The 18,083-nt window shown below is 35.8% G+C and overlaps 1 protein-coding gene across 1 annotated transcript in view; it reads left to right on the top strand.

Moving 5' to 3' along the window:
- The first annotated feature begins 10,099 nt into the window (after positions 1-10,099).
- FURIN (furin, paired basic amino acid cleaving enzyme) overlaps positions 10,100-18,083 on the top strand; it is a 494,229-nt gene continuing 486,245 nt past the window's right edge. The window contains exon 1 of the mRNA XM_053717718.1: positions 10,100-10,315. The gene's annotated coding sequence lies outside the window, so the exon portion shown is untranslated. The remainder of the gene's footprint in view (positions 10,316-18,083) is intronic.

Genomic DNA, 18,083 nt, shown 5'->3' with positions numbered 1-18,083 from the left:
GAGCCAATGAAGGGACTCACAGAGAGGTGCAGCAGATACAGAGCGACGGGAAAGGTGGATCAGTCTGGCAGAGGCATTTAGGATGGATTGAAGAGGGGAGAGGCGGGAAAGAGGAAGGCCAGTAAATAAGTTATTGCAGTAGTCAAGTCGGGAAATAACAAGGGAGTGGATTATTTGCTTTGTGGTGTTAGCGCACAGAAAAGGTAGAATCTTGTAAATGTTGCGTAGATGGTTGCAGCAGGATGTAGAAAGCGATTGTATATGGGGGGTGAAGGATAGATTTGAGTCAAGTGTAACTCTGAGGCAGCGGACAGCAAATGTGATAATAGAAGTGAATTTAAATCTTTTTAAAATGCGTATGCTCTGTCAGAATCACACAAAAAAAAAATTTTGTTTTAAATGTGGGTTTCATATCCCTTTACGTACAACAGTGCATTTAAAGAGACAATAAACTCATGAAGAGTTTTATATAAAATGTTTAGTTATGCATAATGAAACAAATTTGCAATATGTTTCATTATTTATTTTGCTCCCTTTCCATGTAATTTAGCTCTGAAAATTGAGCAATTTCTAATTCTCAGAACTTTAAATGCTCCCTGCTGACTTCTCAAGGCTAACTCCGCCTTGTTGTCTGTGGACTAAAGCCCAGATTGACTCCTCCAAATAAGGCAAACAGTGAATAATGATTATTGCAATAAAAAGTATGTTAATTAGTTTTAAATCAGTTAAGACTTGGTTAATATATTATTCCATAGCAACCCAATATAAATATCTTGTAATTGCAAGCTGTTTACTGTCCCTTTAATATATCTTCTCAAATGTAACCTACCCTTATGCATTTCATAGGGTAGGTAGTAATATACCACATCAATGTACTGAATTTTGTATAGTTCTGCAGTATATATTAGTGCTTTGAAAAACTATTAGTATTAAAAAAACTAATCTTTTTTTTTTTCTTTCTATGTGGACAAGTAATGTTTTGTTTTATCTCCTGACTGCTGAACTACAGTGATAGTTTTCCACCCAACTATGATATATAATCTTATTCATAACTGAAGTAAAAAGTCTGGATGAAACTTGAAAGTAATTAATTAGCAATTGCCAGTCACTAAAAAAAGTGGAAAATATCATGTAAATCGGTTTATTTATTTTAAAGATATTTAGGTAGCATTTTTAAAAATTTCTCATAGTCTTGAAATACAAATGTTTAGCCGGACGCTACATCTCTAATAGTTAAGGGTTACCAACTTTAAAAAAAATAAATAAATAAGGGAGACTTTTCATGTAGAAAAGCAACAAACAAAACACAAACTGCAGTAGTTACTGAAACATGATTTATTCAATATTTTAAGATATTTTGCCACATAATTTGACACATTTAGGAGTTCAACAACGTAACCAGAAAATTAAAATGACATAATAGCCAAAAAAACTGTCACTAGATACTGGATGCAACTTACACATGCAGTTGTGACCCAAGTTGCCAGGTTTACATTGAAAAATGTGTTGAAACATAGATTTGCCACTTCAAGGAGTTCAACACTTTAACCAGGAAATTAAAAGGGTGTAGTGCAACTTACAAATGCCAGTTCACTACAGTAAACGTCAACATTTTCTACAAACAGTTTAATACATTTCTCTGTTCAGACACATTCTGCCAGGTTTACAGTGAATAAATGTAACAGATTTGTCACTTCTAGAGTCCAAATAATATAACCAGCAAATTATTTTCAAGACTCTTGCCAAGCCCTATTGCCATGTATGTTTGTAAGCCAGTTCCCTAGCTAGCCTGCTAACTCCCTTTGTGCTGATGTCCACTGCGCAAGCACAGGATTCCCTTGTGACATCAGCGCTAGTGTGACAAGCCCCCAAAAAACCCATTCACATCTAGTGCTGTCATGTGTACTGCCCCTTGTGCCTCAGGTATGTGGGGGATCCTTTCTGAAACTGGGCATGTATAGGGAAAATATGGGGCACATCATTCCTTCATTCACAATAGTACATTAATGTTATCACTTGGAACATCTATTTCTATACACATGCAGCAGTAATAGGAATGCATGTAAAATCCCAGGCACACACAGCAGTTCCATATGGGATAGCTGTGAGCATTACGCTTGTCAAGAGAGATTTCTGAGACAATGTACTGTAAGTATACATCATTGCAGGATTGTGTTACCGACTGAGCCAGGCACTATTTGGGGACATATAGAGGAACTGAGAAATGATGTGCTTTTTATTCGCTTGTATCTTGTGAGTACCCATATAGCATGTGGCTATAAATAACGTTTTGATCTCTACACTTGAATCGTGCCAGCGCTTCTCTCTTTCATATTTTTTAGACATTGTTTAGGATATCAGTATCACCCTCAAAGAGGAGCTGCAGCACATACCGGATTTTGGAGCATTCTCTTCACAGAATCTCTATAAACTGTCACCTAACACTATAAGTATTGAACTTTTTTAACGTGTGTTTATGCATCATTTGGAATCCATATGCAAATGCAATAAGTGTTTTTAATTTGGCATGTTTTGAAATAACACATATGTTGAGTGATTTACTAACAACAGTATATTTATTATAATAAACCTATCACAAAAGTTTTTTTTAACATACCGTACATAAACCGTCCGTACCAACAGTAATTTCATCTTAAATAATCTCTATTCTTTATTTGCTTCACTTTGTTTGCAAAATGTTTCCAAACATTGTTTTATACAAACATTTTGACTCATTTTTCCCAAGTTTACATAGTAAAATATGACACACAGATTTTTAAAACTTTAAAACTGTCAAAGTTGACAATGTTATAAGGCTCTAAATGCAGTCAAAAGCGCATGGGTGTCCGCAAGGGGAGGGGCATATACCCCCCACTGGATTTTCCTCATGACCTAGAGTAGAAAGTGCAGAAAACAAAAATTGCTGAGTTAATACCCATTTCTTCCATGTTATTCATTGGGTTTTTTTTAAACTCAATTCTATAGCTGCACACTCACCAAAACCCCAAACGGAGGAATACTTACTCATAGTACTGGAGCTTAAAATCTCTGCTCCGTAAAGCCGCTGATTACTGAATAGCGGTCAGCATATTTTATAGATTATACTTATGTGTGTTTGTATAATCTATAAAACGTGTACTGAGACCTACAGGGGCATAGAGATCTTCCCTTTAACTCCTTTACACCGTTAGGACGTTCCATTTCATCCTAACAGTGCTGGGTTTTAACGCCATTAAGACCGCATAGAACATCAAACCTTTTACGGCGGCCTGCAGCCTCCCCCTTTGACTAAAGCAGGAATCGGACTGGGGTGTGTACCTACCAGCGTAGGCAGCCCCCCATGATTCGATCCCGGCCTTGAAATCACATGATTTTCTTTTTTCAAGCAAATGTTTACATCGGAACAAAACATTTGCTCCCAGCATGAAGGGGTTAATCACTGTGCAGTTCAATAACCCATGTTATTGGCGGCTTTACAGAGCAGAGATTTTAAGCTCCAGTAATATGAGTATGCCTCAGTTTGGGTTTTGTCAATGTGTGGGTTAGCCTTATTTAATCATATATTGCTGAGCATAAAAAAAAGTAATTAAATTAATGGAAACATGGAACAAAGGGGTTAATGAATGAGTGACGTCCTGAAGCATCGTTTTAACACACATGGTGGGGTTTGGGTCTATAAATGTTTGCTTTATGTAGCCATTTGTTTGAAACAGACTGGAAAATAAATTGGTCTTGAAAAAGACATGTTCATCATGCCGAAACATTGATCTTAAAGGGACACTGAACCCAATTCTTTTTTCTTTCATGATTCAGATAGAGCATGCAATTTTAAGCAACTTTCTAATTTACTCCTATTATCAAATTGTCTTTGTTCTCTTGCTATCTTTATTTGAAAAAGATGGCATCTAAGCTTTTTTATTAGTTTAGTACTCTGGACAGCACTTTTTTATTGGTGGGTGAATTTATCCACTAATCAGCAAGAATAACCCAGGTTGTTCACCAAAAATGGGCCGGCATCTAAACTTACATTCTTGCATTTCAAATAAAGATACCAAGAGAATGAAGAACATTTGATAATAAGAGTAAATTAGAAAGTTGCTTAAAATGTCATGCTCTATCTGAATCACAAAAGAAAAAATTTGGGTTCAGTGTCCCTTTAATGTTTTATATTTTGTTACATCAATAATCTATCTCTCTCGTACTCAACTGGTACTGAGTACCACCACCTCTGCCATGTATGATCAGGTGATATTTGTAATCGCTATGTAAATGCTCTAGGTTACACAAGTGAGTGCTACAAAATATAACAAGCATTGTAAATAACCTTTTCCCTTTGCTTTTCTAATAAATATATTAAAGCAGCACATTGCATGTGTAAACTGCATACATTTTTAGTGATATAATTTTTTACTACCATGTCGCTTTAAATATATTTTGATACAGATTTTGCACCATTTAAGATTTTAAGCTCATAAATTTATTGAACCACAAATTAAATATATTTTAACACAGATGTAACAAATTGTAAAAACTCCTTGCAAGAATAGTCCAAAGATAATTGCAATTTCCAGCCTGCTTTAATGAGATCTGTACTGCTCCTGTTTCAAATATCTGTCCACTTATTGCTGATGTAGGGACGGTTACCATCTGTCCTCCACTATAATACTGGACAACCTGCAGACGACAGGGCTGGGGTGGTACAGTCACACAATGTTCCCTTACCAAAGTTTTACCTTAAAGGGACACTGAACCCACATTTTTTCTTTTGTGATTCAGATAGAGCATGAACTTTTAAGCAACTTTCTAATTTACTCCTATTATCAAATTTTCATCATTCTCTTGGGATCTTTATTTGAAATGCAAGAATGTAAGTTTAGATGCCAGCCCATTTTTGGTGAACAACCGGGGTTGTTCTTGCTGATTGGTGGATAAATTCATCCACCAATAAAAATGTGCTGTCCAGAGCCTGAACCAAAAAAAGAAGCTTAGATGTCTTCTTTTTCAAATAAAGATAGCAAGTGAACGAAGAAAAATTGATAATAGGAGTAAATTAGAAAGTTACTTAAAATTGCATGCGCTATCTGAATCACAAAATAAAAAAATTGGGTTAAGTGTCCCTTTAAGCCACAAAGTAAACCATAACCATATTTATATCTGTCACAAATTTGAGCAGTGATTGTATCGCTTTAGGCTGCTAGAAACATAATTAGTGAGTTTACCTGCCTGTTACACAGACAATTGTGATTTGACTCCTTCATGACTGCCAGTCAGGGCCGTCTTTAATATTGACTGGACCCTGGGCGAAAATTTTCTTGGGCCCCCCCCCCATGCAATTTCGCTCTCCACCCCAACATCCCAAAAATAACTAAATCAATTTTTTTTTAAATTATTAGCCCAGCAGCGGATTATCCACTGCTGAGCTAATCATTTAAAAAATGAAATAAATTGCAATATGTGAAACTGGACCTAAGCAGTACTAATAAGTCAAATAAAATATATAAATTCCTCCACTGTGGATTTATTTAATATTCTTTTGAATGTGATTCTGGTGTGAGGTTAGATGGTTAAAGAGATTTAGGGCAGCCAACAGGAGCAAAGCAAGGTAAAGACTGAGGAGGAAGCATGGAGGTGCAGTATAAGTTTACTGACTGGAACAGCAGAACTACTATGGGAAGCTGTAAAATCTGAGACAGAGAGAAAACAAAAACTATAAAAAATAAACCTTACATTAATGTGTGAAGTATCAGCATGACACTATACATCAGCCACAGCAGCACATGTCACTTCTTTGCTAGGAACAAGTTCCCTCTCACCTTGCACTAGACAATGCTGCATGGGGAGGGGTGTGTGTGCACTCACTTATTCTTCCCACTGACACCTTTCTATAAAGCACTGTTCCCCTAACAAACTTCAGTTAGTTGATCTTAGGGCCACAGCAGAAAGAGCTGGGCTAAGAGGACCAGCAGACTGGATGCTGTCTGTCCAAGCTGCATGGATACAGTGTGAGATGAGTCACACAGCCTCAAGACTGAAGAGAGCAGTGTATGCAGCTGCACAGATGCTCAAATCCTCACGTGCTTGCCGCTCCAGCTTTCTGCTGCATGCGCCTACAGTCATCCCAACCCAGAAACAATCCCCACAACCAGAGCAGTTACCTGATAACAGTGGTAACCCCAGCAGGACCTTTTCTGATGCAGGGGGATTGGCTGGATGCCAAGTTAGGGCTTTGCATTCAGTGCTGCACAGTGCACATCCTAAAACAGCACATGGCACTAGCTTGGCATGACATCACATGACACCGGCACGGTCTGGCACAGTTTAAAAAAATAAGCAGAGTACTTTTTACTGTGACAGTATTATGAATGAATATGTGTGTTCCCCATGTCAAATCAGCAGTCTGGTATGAACCTAAAAAAAAAAAAAAAAAGTTTTTTTTTTTTTTTTTTTGGACTCTTGGGCCCCTCAACAGAAACTGGGCCCTGGGCAGCTGCCCCTTTTGCCCTGCGTTAAAGACGGTCCTGCTGCCAGTATAAAAAACAGAACAGTATTTTTACACCCACATGGTTGCAAGTAAAAAAAACACACAGGTTGTCCCAGCGATTACATTTAACTCACAAAGCAGTGCTTTAATAAACCTCCATGACAGCCAGTATTTTTTTTTAAACTTTCTTTAGCTACCAGTAACACATAAAGTAGTGTATGTGCAATGTCACTGCTTTCTAAGACATATAATGCATAGAAGCATAGGCAACATGTAAAATGCAGCTGCCACTCAGGGGACTTAAACATACTGGACATTTCACATGAAAAGAGACAGTATATTGTAAAATTGATTTTCCCTTAAAGAGATAGTAAACACCAAAAATGTTATATGTTTAAAAAGATAGATAATCCCTTTATTTACCGTTTCCACAGTTTTGTATAACCACCACTGTCATAGAAATGTACTTATTACCTTGTAGCTAAGCTTCGGAAGACTGCCTCCTTATCTCAGATCTTTTGACTGACTTGTATTTCAGGCAATTAGTGCTGACTCTTAAAGGGACATTCCAATCAAAATTGAACTGCGCATAGATGAATTACATATTTGAATACAAACATATTTGCACTATACATGTATTGGCAAAAATGTGTCTAGTAAAAGTTATTACTGTTTTAGTGTTAAGATTTTTCTCTGCACGTGAAGCATAGCTAGATATTCTTAGTGCACTAGCATTTTAATTACTGCAGCTGCTCAGAGTGCCAGTGGGCTTGTGTCATGTCAGCAATTAACAAACTTAAAGGGACAGTACACTGTAAAAGTGTTTGTCAAGTAATGTATTTTAAATTACTTGTTATACCAACTGCAGAGTATAAAATATTTGAGAAATTCCCATTTTCATGTTTATTTGTGTATATGAAGTAGCTGGTTTTGAGCTTTGAATTACAGCCTATTACAATGGGTTGAACTTAAAGAGTGATATCAAGATCTCATTATGTTATAACTTTGTGTAAACAGACTTGCTTCCTTATCTTTTATTTGGCTGGAACACCAAAGCTCTACATAGAGAGAACAATGGAAAATTATCATTTTATTACTTAACTACCAGTATCCTGCATCCCATTTAGAGTGTAATCTCTTCTGCTGGCTGTGTATACTTAGGCTATTCAATAGCCTATATTCCAGTAATAATTTGTTCAGTATAGGTGGCGATACCACAGGCTAAATTAGCTATTTCAAATGCTGAAATAGGAGTAAAGGAAGCTACTTGTAACCAATTTAATACACTCTAGCAGATTAAAAAGATCATTGGAATAATTTAAAGGGGAGAATTTTTGGGTGAACTGTCCCTTTAATCATTAGCAGATGGTACAAGCACCTTAGGCTCTCTGAATAAGTGCTGTGATTAAAATGCTGGTGCACGGTTGCATACTTAAATACACATTTGAAACAGCCATGCTTTTTCTTAAAAACATTTTTGCTAATACATTTATATTTAAAAAATGCTTCTATTCAAAACGTAAATGTATCCGTGCAGATTCCAATTTTGGCTGGAATGTCCTTTAAATAACTCCACGTGCATGAGCTCAGTGTTATTTATATGAAACACATGAACTAACGCACTCTAGCTGTGAAAAATTGTCAAATGCATTCAGATAATAGGCGGCCTTAGAAACTTAGCATATGAATCTACCTAGGTTTAGCTTTCAACTAAGAATATCAAAATAACAAAGCAAATTTGATGATAAAAGTAAATTAGAAAGTTGTTTAAAAATGCATGCCCTATCTGAATCATGAAAGTTTAATTTGGACTTTACTATCCCTTTAATGTGTTTTTTCCCTTTTTTTTTTTTTAACAACTGCAGAGTAATAAATATATTTGAATTTGCTTTTCAAAGGTTTATTTGTGTATATGAAATATTTGATTTTGTCTTTTGAAGCCACAAGTTAATAAAATGGGTGAGCTTTTAGGAATAATCAGGATCTCATTACTTTATCACATTGTGTACACATACATGCTTCTTTATCTTATATCTGTCTGTAAAAAATCTCTAATTTGTTCTGCTGGCTGTGTTTATACAGCTTATCTATAGCTTGGACCTAGGGCCAAAAACTGTCAGAAACAGGTGGGGCTACAATGGGCTAAATGACCTATTTAAAATGCGATATAAGGGTAAAGGAAATACTTGTAAACAATTGAATACACTCCAGCAGGTAAAGTGGATCATTGGGAACAAATTAAAGAGGATCCCTTTAAGGCACAGTGGAAAAATAAACTTTAAACAAACGTTTAACTAAATAAGAGTGCAGGGAATCATAGAAGGCAATACAAATATTTTCATTATTTAAGAACAGAACCTAAGAATGGTGTGTACCACTACCAGAATAATCTCTTACTCTGTTCAACTTTAGCAAGTAACAGCTGTACATCTTCCAGGTATTCAATCATACTGAGAGTAGACTCTTAACTTATAAATGAAATCAGAAGAAGCATATAGTTTTATTTATTAATTTACTCAAAAATAGATAACTTAGAAGTCATAAGTTGAAAGGGATATGAAACCCATTTTTCCCTTTCGTTATTCAAATAGATCATTTAATTTTAAAGCAACTTTCTAAATGTAGCCACCAATCAGCAAGCACTACCCCCAGGTTCTGAACCAAACTGTGGCCGGCTACTAAGCTTACATTCCTGCTTTTTCAAATAAAGATACCAAGAGAATAGAGAAAAATTAATAATAGTAATAAAATAGAAAGATTGCTTTAAAATTGCATGCTCTATCTGAACCATGAAAGAAAAAAAAAATGTAAGTTTCATATCTCTTTAATGACACAAGCACAGTGCAGAGGGTCTAACCATACACAATAAATAGATATTATGGAGGTTATAGTGCATTCCCCTACCTGTGTAAAGGGTCACACAATACTCCCAGCTACCTACCCAGTGTTTACAAGAGGCTCATAGGTAGCACATAAACGCACAGCATGGAGAAGAGGTGTGCTGTGCTCTGCTCATGCTAAATCTGACTTCCAGGAAGCTCACGCCCATCATTGTACAATGCATGTTGGGAATTAGAGTCCAGGACAGCCATGGCAAAATACTGAGAAAGAAATAGTTGAAAACTACAAATTCCAGAATACTATGTAACAACAACCATAATACCGTGCATTTTCCTCTGAAACTGAGCTACATTCATTGGGATTAATAGAAACAAGCGTACATTTGTCTCTTTTTTGTGTGTGCAGTTTGTTCTCCAGGTGGGGGGAAAATTCAGGGGGGGCAAGTGCCCCCTCCCTTGACGCGAAGTATGCACACAATTTAGTTGCTGATATAAAATTTGCACATATTTAAATATAGTTTGCTGCCTTTTAAATTCCGGCATTGAAAACTGATTTTTTTTAATAATGACAGTTTGTGCAAACATATATTTAGAATTCACCAATATTTTATTTGGATTTAAAACCTTGCACTGTGCTGTGGGCATTTTTATTTGGCTGATTTGTGCGAGTCCACCTTAAGGGCTCAGGAACAGGCAGGCTGTGAGTGTCAGGGGCGGAGCTGGGAGCACGTTCATGTGTGATCTATACAGGAACTGCTGGTTGACTCGGACTCTGCACCGTACTGGCTTTGCGGGAGATGACGCTACCATCAGCATCCCATTATAAGGAGGAGCAGGGTTAGTGGTGTTAGAGTGTAGCTGGCAAGAGGAAATGAAAAAAGTTCAGCTCGGTGCTCCTGGAAACATCTAGGTGGAGATTACTGTGAGAATACGACTTGCTGTGTATTTTGATCACAAACATTGTTTATTTCAACTGCAGGCCTGGGCTAGAAAGGTGAGTGATTTACATTTGTGTTTGACAGTTCACTGCCGTGTTCAGTAATATGTAATAGTCTCTGGTGTACTTTCTATGCTACTTTTGGTCAACCAATATCATTAAATGTGATGATCATGAAGGAAATTTAACGCTTTGACTACCTGAGAAGACTGTAGTACGTTGCACAGAAATGATTTGTATACTTCTCTGGCAGACAAAGGGTTATTCTACTGCTTTAGCTTTAAAGGTGTGATGAGTGAACAAGGGATAATGCAGAACTGGAAAGACAGCCCCGCAAGCAGGCCACATAGCGAGACGACTGCTGAGCACTCACTAAGTGTTGTCACTTTTTTATGTGTCTGGATGTTTTGCAGAGTCAAGTCTTCCTCCTTTTTGGTATGTTAGAGTCGAGGTTGGGCTTATAGGTTGTTGTTGCTTTTTACCTGTATAGGTGGGGATCAAGTCAAGGATATTTGACTGTTCAATCTGGTTTCAAAGCAACCAATGTGTCCCTACTGGCAAATGCAAGGTTAAATGGGTATTTAACACCTGAACCTTTTTAAAAAAATTATATTTATTAAAATGCTTCCAGTTGTTAACTTTGTGTTTGGGTTACATACAGAAATACATTCCTTGGCTCCTCTTTAGTTTTTATTATCATTTTATATACCATTTAACACCCTTTTTGGTCCAAAAATACCCATCTGACAACTAATAATTACTTTGGGAGCAATGATAAAATAATCATTTAATTTTCTTTAAAACTACTTAAACTTTGAATATATATATATATATATATATATATATATATATATATATATATTATATATATATATATATTTTTCTTTTTTTTTCTTTTTTTTTTTTTCTGTTAAATAATCCATTTACAAATAAGTGTATTTAGTTTTTCCGGTCCCCACTGTTCTGTTTGTCTGTGCCCTTTGATGTCTACATACAGGTATTTTGTACCTTTTCTGTTCTTTGTATTATGTCATTTTTCCAAAGAATTCTGCAAAGTACTGTAAATATTATGTTGGAGGGCTGAGTTTGCCATTCTATATACACAGCATTTGTCCTGAAAATATCAAAGCGGAGCTGACTCTGCGTTGTTTCTGTAAATAAACCTCTGGTGTTATCACTGCAAGGTATATATTGTTGCTAAAGCAAGAAAATGCAATACATTGACATTAGCATCAAATAAAGACTATCAGTAGTAATATTTGTCCAAGGGATTGTTAAAGTGCCAAACCCCTATTATATTCAGCTTTTTCTCATTTACATTTTCTTTTGTCTACATTAATCTTCTGGCAAAATACCTTCATTTTTTTTTTTATTCTTTTTGTTTTTTAATGCCAGATCATTTTTAGTTTTCTCAGCTATTGTTTAAAGTATTGTCTGTCAGAAAATCTATGAATAGTGAGGTTGTTTCAATTTTTTTTTTTTTTTGGTGACGTGCCCTTTTCCTTGTATGATCACAAACTTTGAACCTTCCAGACAGAAAATACTTACCATTTCACAAGCGCTAACACATTAGACACCGCTGTATTTGTTTACTTCAATATTTTATTACATTTCTTAAGCCGTTTGACAGTTTCCAAGTGTTTTTGCCCATTATGATCAAGTTTCCTGTCCAATTAATTATGCACAAATTGTGTTAAATGAGCATGTTAATAGACTCATGAGAATATAAAAACAAGGTATAAGTGCAAAAAGAAATTCCTCTTATGTGTAAAAGCATTTTATTATTGTGCCTTTTCTTGTTTATAGCTGTGGTTTAACCCCTGCAAAGCGGTTAAACACAGCTCAAGTCCGTTTCAGAACAACAGTGCACTACTGTGGCTTAAGCTTGAACACATCTGGTGTAAATTGTACAGCCACTAGCTACCAGTAGTACATTTCTGCTCCTAAGCTTACTAGGTATGCTATTCCATTAAAGGATACCAAGAGAGCAAATTCATTTTGAAACTAGAAATAAATCGAAAAATCTCTTACAATTGCATGCTGTGTCTTAACAGTGAAGGTTTATTTTTTACTTTTATGTCCATTTTTAATGTCTGACTGGAAATCCCTTGCTGTTTGTAATCCGTAATATATAACAAAGGATAGAATAAGCGCCACGGGTTATTACCCTCTAGCTTTATACGTGAGACCTCCTAGCTGGCCTCAAATAGACTGTCAAATAATTGGAAAATGTATAAAGCGCCTAATAGGTTGGTTAATATATAGAATCATTGTTCTGACCAAATATTTAAATCTTCATGATAAAAATTAGATTCCCATAATAAAAATTAAAGGACCAGTCAACACATTAGATTTGCATAATCAACAAATGCAAGATAATAAGACAATGCAATAGCACTCAGTCTGAAGTTCAAATGAGTAGATTTTTTTTTTTTTTTTTTTTTTTTTTTTTTTTTTTTAACAAATTTCAAAGTTATGTATATTTCCACTCCCCCTGTACCATGTGATCAGCAATTAGCCAATCACAAATGCATATATGTATAGTCTGTGAATTCCTGCACATGCTCAGTAGGAATCTGGTGACTCAAACATTGTAAATATAAAAGACTGTGCACATTTTTTTTTTTTAATGGAAAGTAAATTGGAAAGTTGTTTAAAATTACACGCTGTATCTGAATCATGAGCATTTAATTTAACCTGAGTATCCCTTTAATAATGAAATTAAATATTAAAATTATTAATTTATTACAACAAGTAATGATGGCATAAAAACAGTAGCATAAAAACAATAAATGTAAGCAGTAGTACAATGTAAATAGGGTATCTCAGGTCAACGGTACATAAAATCCAGATCCAATAAGTGTCCAAAAATGTCCAACAGATAATAGTGTCCAAAATTGAGTGCCCAAATTGTGGGAGTCACAAACAGTCTAAAATGGTGGTTGTAACGAAGCTGATGTGGTGAAGTAAAAAATGTGAGAAAAAAATTATTAGTATATGGTGAAAAAAATATATAATGGTGAAAAATATATATATATTTTTCACCATATATATATTTTTTTTTTTTTCACCATATACTAATTTTTTTCTCACATTTTTTCATAATTTTTTACTTCACCACATCAGCTTCGTTACAACCACCATTTTAGACTGTTTGTGACTCCCACAATTTGGGCACTCAATTTTGGACACTATTATCTGTTGGACATTATTTGGACACTTATTGGATCTGGATTTTATGTACCGTTGACCTGAGATACCCTATTTACATTGTACTACTGCTTACATTTATTGTTTTTATAGCCATCAATACTTGTTGTAATAATTAATAATTTTAATCTTTAATTTCATTATCTAATTTTTATCATAGGAAGATTAAATATTTGGTCAGAACATTAATCCTTAATAAATTAAAGGGACATTACACCCCCAAAAAATGTTCTTTCATGATTAAGGTAGAACATGCAATTTTAAACAACTTTCCAGTTTACTATATTATAATCAAATTGCTTAATCTCTTGGTATCATTGTGTTGAAGGAGCAGCTACTGCACTACTGGTTTCTAACTGATCACACCTTGGGGTGAGCCAATGGACAATTAGTGTGTGTATATGTAGAGAGATAAAAAATAAAAAAAATAACACAAAGCACTCTCTGGACTTATCAAGTTGTAGAACACAATTTTATTTACAGTGGCGTTTTCCGGGGTATTCACCCTTTTTCAGGACAAATGGTGAACACGCCGAAACTTCCACAGTAGATAAAATTGTGTTGGTACACTTGATAAAACCAGAGAGTGCTTCGTCCTTCAGCTCTATCTACTACTCTTAGCTCCTGGCAATATTAAGCTTTGTTAGTTGGAGTGCACCTATCTCCACATGTGGTGGTGTGTGGTTTTTTTTTATATATATCTCTCTATCCTCTCCCACCCAATCAGCAGCTGGAACCTAGGTTATTTTGCTGCTACTGAGCTTACCTACATAAACTTTTAAGCAAAGAATAACGAGAAGAAAGCCAATTAAATCATAACGTTGATTTAAAAATGGTATGCTCTGTCTAAAAATCATTAATATTAAATTATGACTTTACTGTCCCCTTTAAGTTTTGAAACCTTTCTGCCATGCAGTAGATCTCTGCACCCATCACCAGTAGTACTATTGTTTTCAGTGAGCCCAATGGTCTCAGTAGTCAGGCCCATTTATCAAGCTCCGTACGGAGCTTGAAGGGCCGTGTTTCTGGCGAGTCTTCAGACTAGCCAGAAACACAAGTTATGAAGCAGCGGTCTAAAGACCGCTGCTCCATAACCCTGTCCGCCTGCTCTGAACAGGCTGGACAGGAATCGCCGGACATCAACCCGATTGAATACGATCGAGTTGATTGACAGCTCCCCTGCTGGCTGCCGATTGGCCGCGGATGTCAGCAGGGGGCGGCGGTTGCACCAGCAGCTCTTGTGAGCTGCTGGTGCAATGTTAAATGCGGAGAGCGTATTGCTCTCCGCATTTAGCGAGGTCTTGCGGACCTGATCCGCAGTGTCGGATCAGGTCCCCAAGCCCTATGATAAATGGGCCCTGTAGGAGTCTGAGTTCCTTGTTCTAATCCAGTGGTTCCCAATCAGGATCTGCTAGACAAACCTAGTGTGGACAGGACCTGAAAGCCTCTGTTCTTAGGAATTAGGGGCAGGAGCTGATGAGTATAAATTGCTTTTCTGTTGTAAAAAATTACTTGCCTAAATATTTAATCTATCTTCTTATATTTGGTTTAATAATGACGTAAGATCACTTTGGGAGGTCACTTTTCATTCGTTTTATTTTTGAGGTGCCACATATTCATTTTGTGATACATTGTTCTAATTTGTTTGCTAGATGTTAGTGTCATTCCCACTACTCATGGATTTATATATAATTGGGGTGTAAGAGAGGACAATAAGAAATACAGTTGTTTATCATATAAACTGACATACGCAAAGGAAAATTAGACATAAGTTGTCAGTCTGCATTTACGAATGTAAATCGCTGTTCTGCCTATGTGGTTGTTTCTGGTCACCTCTCCATCCTTTTCTCTCCCCCCCCCCCCCCCCCAGAAATTAATATTTAAAGAGATAGTCTAGGCAAAATTAAATTTCATGATTCATATAGAGCAGGCAACTTCCCTAATTTACTCCCTATTAATTTTTCTTCATGCTCTTGGTATCTTTATACAAAAAAGCAGGAGTGTAAGCTTAGGAGCTGGCACATTTTTGGTTCAGCACCTGGGTAGCGCTTGCTGATTGGTAGCTACATTGATACCAATCAAGAAGCGCTACCCAGGTGCTGAACCAAAAATGGGCCTTCTCTTAAAGTGAAGGTAAACTTTGATGAATGAAAGTCCGTTTTAAAAAAAAAAAAAAAAAAATACTATTAAAAACAGGGGCACTTTCATTCATCAAAGTTTACAAATCAGCCGTTTTGATTAAAAACTTACCTTTTTGTTTTTTTTTTTCACATCCAGAGCAGCTTTCCCCCTCCTGGAAATCCTCTCTTCACACATCATCCATGACTAATTCGTCTTCCTCCAATCACAGCATGGCCCCAGGCAATAACCACCCTGGGGGGGAAAGCCGTGATTGGAGGAGCCGGATTAGTCATTGCTGATGTGTGAAGAGGATTTCCAGGAGGGGGAAACTTCTGTAGCTGTTAAAAACTTACCACTTTTTTTTTTTTTTTTAAACAAAAACAGCTGCTTTGTAAACTTTGATGAATGAAAGTGCCCTTGTTTTTAATAGTATTTTTAAGAAACGGGCTTTCATTCACCAAAGTTTACCTTCACTTTAAAGCTTATATTGTTGCTTTTTCAAATAGATACCAAGAGAACATAGAGCAGGGCAATTTTAAGCAACTTTCTATTTGAATCATGAAAGTTTTTTTTAAATTTTGACTAGACTATCCCTTTTAAACTCTGGAAAAATTATATATATACATACTTTGGTATTCTTTGTGGAATATAGTAAACCTGGGTTGACTTCAGGAGCAGCAATGCATTACTGGGAGCTAGCTGGTGATTGGAGTTTTTCACAATATTGCCTCTTGTCCATTCGCTCCCTAAATGTGTTAAAACTAGGTCCCAGTAGTGCATTGCTGCTCCTATCTAGGTTTACCTTTTCAACCAAGAATACAAAGAGAATACAGAAAATGTCATCACAAATGTAAATTGGAAAGTGTTTTAAATGACATACTCTATCTGAATTATTTAAATGTAATTTTGGGTTTACAGTCCCTTTTTTTTTTTTTTTTTTTTTAAACAGCATTAAAGTGAAGTAAACTTACCATGGGATGCAATCTACAATATTACTCCTTGTTCAATAATAATAGGACTTTCATTCATAATTTTTTCCCCATCTTATCTTGAAATAAAGTTATCGCCGCTATTATTTTATTGTTCACACTAGCAGAATTCAACCCCGTGTGTTGTTGTTTTTTTTTTTTTTTTTTTTGTGGCTCACGTTTTTTAGATAACCAATTGAAAGTCTGGCCGTAGGCGGCTGTCAAGCAACGTCAAAATTTTTATGCTCATAGCGCAAAACTGTGTCAGGGCTTCGATAAGCACGCTCCTGTTGTCACGCATGCACATTCCGCATTCGTTTTTTCAGAGGAAGTACGCGATCAGCCAGTAAAGTTAGGAATCTGTGACTCGCGCATGCCCTAAAAAAAACCTTGAATGGCCATTTGAGCTACGTATAGAGCGGGTGGGACCCGCTCTATATGTCAACACAGAACACGCACCACTAATTGAGGACGTAGCGGATGGGCCGGAGTTAGTGTGGCAACGGTAGGAAAAAATAATATCTTAAAAAATTGATAAATAATAATTTATTGGATTTTTTTTTTTTTTTTTTAGCGAATCTTGATAAAATTAAGAGTAAAGAAGTGTAAATATGTTTTCAAAAGGACTAACTTTACCTTCACCTTTAACTGACACCTCTAATTAGAACCATCTGACCAAGTTTAAAATCTTAGTTGGGCCAGTATCTTGTTCCCCAGAAAGTGTGACCTATAAAAAGACAACATTTTGATAATGGAAAGTGTCTTAAAACTGCATGTTCTATCTGAATTATAACTTTTTTTTTTTTTTTGTTTTTTTTGTTAAAGAAAATGTAAGCTGTGAATGAGTAAAATCTATACATTTGGTTAATAGGCTTGGTTTTACATCTCTAGTGTATAACACATATTACTGTTGGATGTGTGTGTGTGTAGTAGGAGATTGAAAACCGTTAGGTGTAGAATCAGGATCAGTTTGAAAGATTTATCTAGGGCTGATCTGAACCGAATAACATTACAATGATCTTTTATAAAATGTTCTCACAACCCTTTAAAAGGGACACTGAACACAATTTTTTTTTTTTTCTTTCGTGATTCAGATGGAGCATGCAATGTTCTAATTTACTCCTATTATCAAATTTTCTTCGTTCTCTTGCTATCTTTATTTGAAAATGAAAGGCATCTAAGCTTTTATTTGGTTCAGTGCTTCGGGATAGCACTTTTTTTTTTTATTGGTGGATGAATTTATCCACCAATCAGCAAGAACAAACCCAGGTTGTTCACCAAAGTTGGGCTGGCATCTTAACTTATATTCTTGCATTTCAAATAAGGTATCAGAGAATGAAGAAAATTTTATAATAGGAGTACATTAGAAAGTTGCTTAAATGCTCTATCTGAATCATGAAAGAAAAAAAATTGGGTTCAGTGTCCCTTTTAATGGCTTCTATATATTTTACTTATATCACCAGTTCACCTACATTTCTTTTCTGATATACACAGTTATTTTAGGCTTTGTGCCTGCTGAATCTGTT

The sequence above is a fragment of the Bombina bombina genome, chromosome 6 (genome assembly GCF_027579735.1).
Source record: "Bombina bombina isolate aBomBom1 chromosome 6, aBomBom1.pri, whole genome shotgun sequence".
NCBI classification, from domain to species: Eukaryota; Metazoa; Chordata; class Amphibia; order Anura; family Bombinatoridae; genus Bombina; species Bombina bombina.
This window is presented reverse-complemented; position numbering and strand designations above follow the sequence as displayed.